Source organism: Olea europaea, chromosome 10 (assembly GCF_002742605.1).
Source record: "Olea europaea var. sylvestris chromosome 10, O_europaea_v1, whole genome shotgun sequence".
Classification (NCBI taxonomy): domain Eukaryota; kingdom Viridiplantae; phylum Streptophyta; class Magnoliopsida; order Lamiales; family Oleaceae; genus Olea; species Olea europaea.
In genome coordinates, this window is record NC_036246.1 from 11,609,823 (window position 1) to 11,616,425 (window position 6,603).

The window sequence follows — 6,603 nt, forward strand, 5'->3', positions numbered from 1 at the left end:
GGTGGTGACTGTGTTTTCTCCTTGCCTTAGATCATGTAGGATACTCTCTACATGGAAGAGTTCAGCAGTATTCTCACTACTAGGGAAGGTGTCACGGGCTGCATCCCATATTTCCTTGGCTGTAGTGTAGAGAAGGGAGTTCTCACCTATCTCGGTAGTCATTGAGCCAATTAACCAGGACATGACCAGGTTGTTTTCTGCCCTCCAAACTCTGAATCTGGGATCACTTGAACTTGGTTGGGCAGCAGCCCCTGTAAGATAATCATCCCGGCTTCGTCCACTGATAAACATCATTATGGATTGCGACCATTGGAGATAGTTGTGGCCATTGAGCTTGTGGTTGATTATAGGGGTAATATTGTTTTCGGGAGTGGTCTGAGTGACCTGAGAATTGATAGGAGTATTGGGAGATGATGATGAGTCCTTGGAAGTTTGTTCAGATTCGGCCGTGGTGGATGAGATTATCACAGAGGTGACAGATAAATATGAATTGAGAATAGGTTAGGGCCGGCGGCCAGACAGATGAAAAATTTAGGTTTTAGGAGCTTGGCTCTGACACCATGAAGTAGAATAGAATGGGAGTAATTTTCTCTTCTCATTCATTAGGTACAATACAGGTATATATATATAAAAAGATCTGTGGAGAAGATCCTGATTTCTAGGAACTAATTTACATTATTTTAAGGGAAGTAAATTCCAGCTATATACAGAAGATTAATATCCCTAAAAATATGAACCCATAATTATAGTAAACTGAAGATTCCCATATGTAGCTAGTTTGAATTCCTACAAATATAATGTGCCCCAAGTAATCTCCAACTAATCGAACTGACATTTCTTTTTGTTGGCATATAATTGATGCTCAGCCAGTAAAGTTAGCACACATTTGAGATGCTCATAATGCTCCTCCATATTGCGGTTGTAGACTAAAATGTCATCAAAAAACACCAAGACAAACCGCCATAACTGTGATTTGAAAACCTCATTCATAAGAGATTGAAAAGTGGCTGGGGCGTTGGTCAGGCCGAAAGGCGTGACAAGGAACTCATAGTGCCCCTCGTGAGTTCTAAATGCTGTTTTCGGGATATCTCCCTCCATGACCCGAATCTGATGATACCCCGACCTTCAGGTCAAGTTTGGAGAAGACTGTCGCTCCGTGCAATTCATCAAGGAGATCCTCAATAATTGGGATAGGGAATTTGTTCGGCACAGTTACCCGAATTAACGCTTAGTAGTCTACACAAAAGCGCCAACTCCCATCCTTTTTCTTGACTAATACCGAGCTGAAGAAAGGGCTCGTGCTTGGCCTAATAATGCCTGCTGCTAACATTTCCTGCACCAACCTTTCTATCTCATTTTTCTGCACAAACGGGTAGCAATAGGGCCTTACGTTTACTGGTGCTGCCCTTGGTTGCAACACAATAGCGTGATCCCAGCTACGGTTTGGCGGCAATCCTTGGGGTTCTTCAAACACCCCGGAGAATTCTACGAGCACCCCCTTGAGCGCCCCTGGCGTTTCCACCTGTAATACCTCAGCAGTGATGCTTCCTAGCTCCTACAACATCCCCTCTCCATTTTCTCTGAACGCCTTAATCACTGATTTCATAGAGACCAAGGTTTTGCTTAGGCTGGGGTCGCCACGCAAGGTGACACTTGTGCCCCCCATCTTGAATTTCATTGTGAGCAGTTCACCTGCATACCGCCCAGTGTAGCTAACCATTTCATTCCCAAAATCACGTCTGAACTACCCAATTCCAGAGGTAAGAAATCTTCTACCACCTCCATGTTTTGAAGTGATAGCACCACCCGTTTACTTACTCCCGCACCTTGAACAGCGAGACTCGTCCCCACGATTACTCCATAACCTGCGGTGGCTGCCCTAGTAAGCCCCAACTTCTGCACTAACTCTGCTGAAATAAAATTATGGGTTGCCCCACAATCGATTAGAACCACGACTTCCTACCCTTCGATTTTGCCCTTAACCTTCATGGTTCGAGGTGGGGTCAGTTCGACAACAGAATTCATCGACAGTTCGACCATTTCTCCCATCTCATTAGTCGCCTTATACTCTCCGTCTCCGTCCCCTTTAGCTCCTCTTCTACTGTTTCCTGTCCTTCTTCATCTTGTATGATTAACACCTGCAACTCTTTGTGTTTGCATCTATACCCCACGGTGTATTTCTCGTCGCAACGAAAACACAGCCCCTTCTCTTTCTTCTGCTATAGCTCAAACTGACTCAACCGCTTGAAGGTTGGATGCATGGGTTGGCAGTTTTCCCAGTAGAGACAGCCCTGGAGCTCATGGAGGAAGGCGATCTGGGAACAGGGCTTACGGGAAGACTTTGAATCGGGTAATATGGATAGTTAATTGCCTTACCTCTGTTTGGGTTGGATCCACCCTAGGCTAGTTTAGTTTCTTTCTTCTACTCGTTGGGCCACTTCCATCATCTGGCCCAACCCTTTGGGCTTCAACAACCTTACATCAACCCGTTTGTCAGGGCGCAGCCCATTAATGAAGTTACCTTCTAGGATTGCCGCAGATAACGCATCAAGAGGTGCGGCCAGAGTTTCAAAGCTTCGCCGGTAGTCATGCACGGAACCCTCTTGCCGGAGTGCCGGAAACTTCTCCTCCAAGGTTCCTTCTTGAGAGGGTCGGAACCTTTCTAACATCAACAGCTTGAGCTCCTCCCAATTCTGAAATTTACGCCTCTTTTTCTCCCATTGGAACCATGCCAAAGCCTCCCCTTCTAAACATACAGCTGTGGCCTCCATTTTTTCCTCCTCCGCCAACTGATTTATGGAGAAATACCTTTCGGCCCTAAAGACTCACCCATCCAGGTTGTCTCCTTCAAAAACGGGTAGCTCCAATTTCCTACTTCGCCACTCCGATCTGACCACTCCACCCGTACCGCCTGTTCCCTCCACCCCACGACTGATCTCAGTCAATTCAAGCCTAATTTCGGAACTGTGGGTAATATCCGGTGTATTTACCTCTTTGCCCATCTTCCCTTTCCTTCCTCTCTCCTGCTCCTCCCACTGGTTCATCATCCAATTGAATTTCTCCATCATAGCTGACATTTGTCCCCCAAAATCCGATCTCAAAGAGTCAAGACCAGTTTGTAGCCCTTGCTACAGTTCCTCCATCCGTCCCTCAATAGCTCCCACGCGGTCTGCCAGTGTCATTTCCAGGAACGTGCTCTGATACCAAAATGATAAGAACAAATTCTGGAAAGATTAAATTGAAGCAAAATGAGGAACACTATTGAAAGTTTACTAGTACTGTAAAGGACTGATTACAAGGAATTGACTGAAGAAGAAAAAATTACAAGAAGTATGAGCTATTCGAGAGGCTCATTCTCTCCCAGGTTTTGCTAGTTTTTTCCCGTTTATTGTTGTTTATTTCTTGCCTTTTTATAGTAGCTGTTGATCTTCTATAATTCACCTTCTAACGGTCCTTTTGTTGCACTGATTCATTTCCCAAACTGCCCCTGTCCTGTTTCTCCTGGCCACGTCTTGCATATGTCATTGTAATTGGTAGCCTATCAGTTACACCTACAACTGAAATGGAAACCGTGCGTTTCATGGTAAATCAATAAGATATACATAACCACGTACTACATCAGTGCATTTTTCAAATTCATTGTGGATTCTGCCTAAAAAAACACTGGTAAGTCAATTTTTATAGGGGTATCAAATAGTTACAAGTGAATGATTTGTGTAACATGTATTGATGAAACCTTGAACAAAGCACCTGGTAGTGCATATTGTTTGTCGACCACCAAAAGTCGGGAAATTAATTACCATACTAGACATAGTATTAGATTTCTAGAAAAATAGTTTACTGACTTTAATTGTTGCAATCACATTAGCATTCCTCACCTATTGCTTCCAAATTACATACCTCAATTGTCCCCATAGTATCTGAATAAAATTTACTTATTATGTCCATTAGTAGTGCTTGAAATATAAATCCACATAGCTACAAATGCTGATCTTGTTCCCCATTTGTCCTTCAATCAATTTATTTTAACCACTTCGTGAAATTAGACTTGATGTATATTTCTTTCTGGCAATTGTCTTAAACAGATTCAAAGAACATTGTTCCAAATCCTCCTTATTAAATTTTCTTTTAGATCTTTTCTAGTGCCATATCAAATCCTATTTCAGCTGGAAATTAGAAGTGTTAAACACGAATCATTTAGCCCTTGTTTGGGCTTCGTTAAAAATAGGTTTTAGGGAACATGTGTTTCGAATTAGTAATTTTTAGGAAAATGTATAGCTGAAAAATAAGGAAAAGTCTTTGGATTTACGTGTAATTTTATTTTATTGGAGAATGTGTGGTTGAAAATAAGAAAGAAAAAAATGAATTTCCACAAAAATGGAGCCCAAATAGGGGCTTAATTGAATATCTTACCAAGTAGCAAAACAATCAAACTTAGCCTTTTAAATAAGCTGAATTGATTTAGTTCATATGATTGGATTCTTCAACTCCGACTGATATGGTAAGTTCTTCTTAGTTAGTTATCTACATATAATTAATTTGCACATACCAAAATCCCATTCTAAACTTGCTCCCTACCTCGAGACTTTACAAAGCTCACTCAACCCTAGTTCCCTGCTTGTATTGATTTTGAGGCATTCTGAAACAATGTGAGACCTTACCACACTGGTCATGATTAGACACTTCTCCAAATATGGTAGAGTTGTAGACATGTTTGTCATACTGTTCATGATTTATAGCTTGTTAAAGCCTCGTTCAATTGGAAAAATGCATTTTGAAATAGTATATCGATGGAAAATTTGTGATAAAAAATAAAGAAAAGTTTTGAATTTGTACGTAATATTATTTTATTGAAAAATGTGTAGTTGAAAAGAAATGAGAAAAATGTATTTTGGGAGGGAATCAAACAAGGGCTTAGTCATCCCTATCTCTCTACCTCAAAATTTTATGAAAGAAAATAAAACTATTATAACTATACATCATTATTGTGTTCATCAAGGTGTGTATGTGCGTGTGATTTTTTTTATTTTTAACTTCCTCCACAAAAGAGTACTAAGTTACAGTCTTAAGATCATATATGATGTACTATTTAGCCTGGGAAGGCTGGGAATGCTAGAGACAACAGTCACCACCAAGTCTTGTTCAAGTAATTTGGGATTTGGTATATGGATCTTTTCTTGCCACACTGTTTGGTTCCATTGCTTCATCTACGGAAAGACCCAACACAATATTATCATTCAAAACCAAAACAAGCCATGTTAATTCTATTTTTTTCCCTCCCGCTCTTGTAAAATGTTCTACTAGGACCAGATCAATTTTACAAATAGAAGTTTCTCTTTTTGTGCAAGACATGTACTGACAACATAAATGGCTAGATCGTCTCTCTTTTAATTTACCCGTAATTGGTCTTATCTTTACTTGTTATCTTGTATTCTCATATCTTCATCTTATCCATGGTAATATGATCACAAGTCTATCTGAACATCCACATTACATCCTGTTTCATCTTTTAGACATTTTCTCCTTCAATAACCCAACATCTAGTATCATAAAGCATAGTAGGTACAATAATCATTTAGTAGAACTTATCTTTTAACCTTAACAGTACTTTCCTATCACATAGAATCTCTATTTATGACTTCTTCATTTCATCTGACACACTCGATTCTTCAAGTTCTCTTAATTTGTTAATAATTGATCCTAAAAAACCTAAATAAACACTCTTTTGGAACAACATGATGATATTCTTGAGCATGGGACTGCCTAGAGTATTATAAAGGCTATGGTTCCACTTATCATAAATTTTGTGACCCTTGAACGATATCTCCTATGATAAGATCATATACCAAAAATTTGTCATTAACTATGTGTACACACAAAAAATCTGGTATGAATCTTGCTTGAGCTTTTGTCTATGAGAAAGGGAAGAAAGGAAAAATTATTTATTATAAGATGCCCATGGGTAATGACTATTTCGGGAAAAGCCTATATGATTTGTCCACTCTAAAACGTTATGACCCAAGAATACGTCCTTAGGAACGACAATTTGTTCCATCTCAATAGGGACGACAATTCGGCTCGGCGGCTTGGCCCCAAAAACTCCCGAACTGCAGCTTTTGTCTATGAGAAAGGGAAGAAAGGAAAAATTATTTATTATAAGATGCCCATGGGTAATGACTATTTCGGGAAAAGCCTATATGATTTGTCCACTCTAAAACGTTATGACCCAAGAAGACGTCCTTAGGAACGACAATTTGTTCCATCTCAATAGGGACGACAATTCGGCTCGGCGGCTTGGCCCCAAAAACTCCCGAACTGGCCCAGCTCAAGGCTCGGGTCGAGCCCCATTTTGGGAGGATGGGGCGATCCCTGAGCCGGCCAACGCGCCTAAAAAAAAAAAAGAAAAAAAAACCACAAAGGCAGCAAAATGCTGCCTTTTAAGCCAGCTTTAGAAAAAAATAAAATAAATAAATAAAAGAGCAAAGTAAAAGGCGAGCCTGCCCGGCCCCGCTCGAAAAGACCGGCTCGGGCCCAGAAAAAAGCTAGCACATTTTACCCAAGCCCGAGCCTCGAGTTTCGACTCACGAACCGGCTATGCTCGAC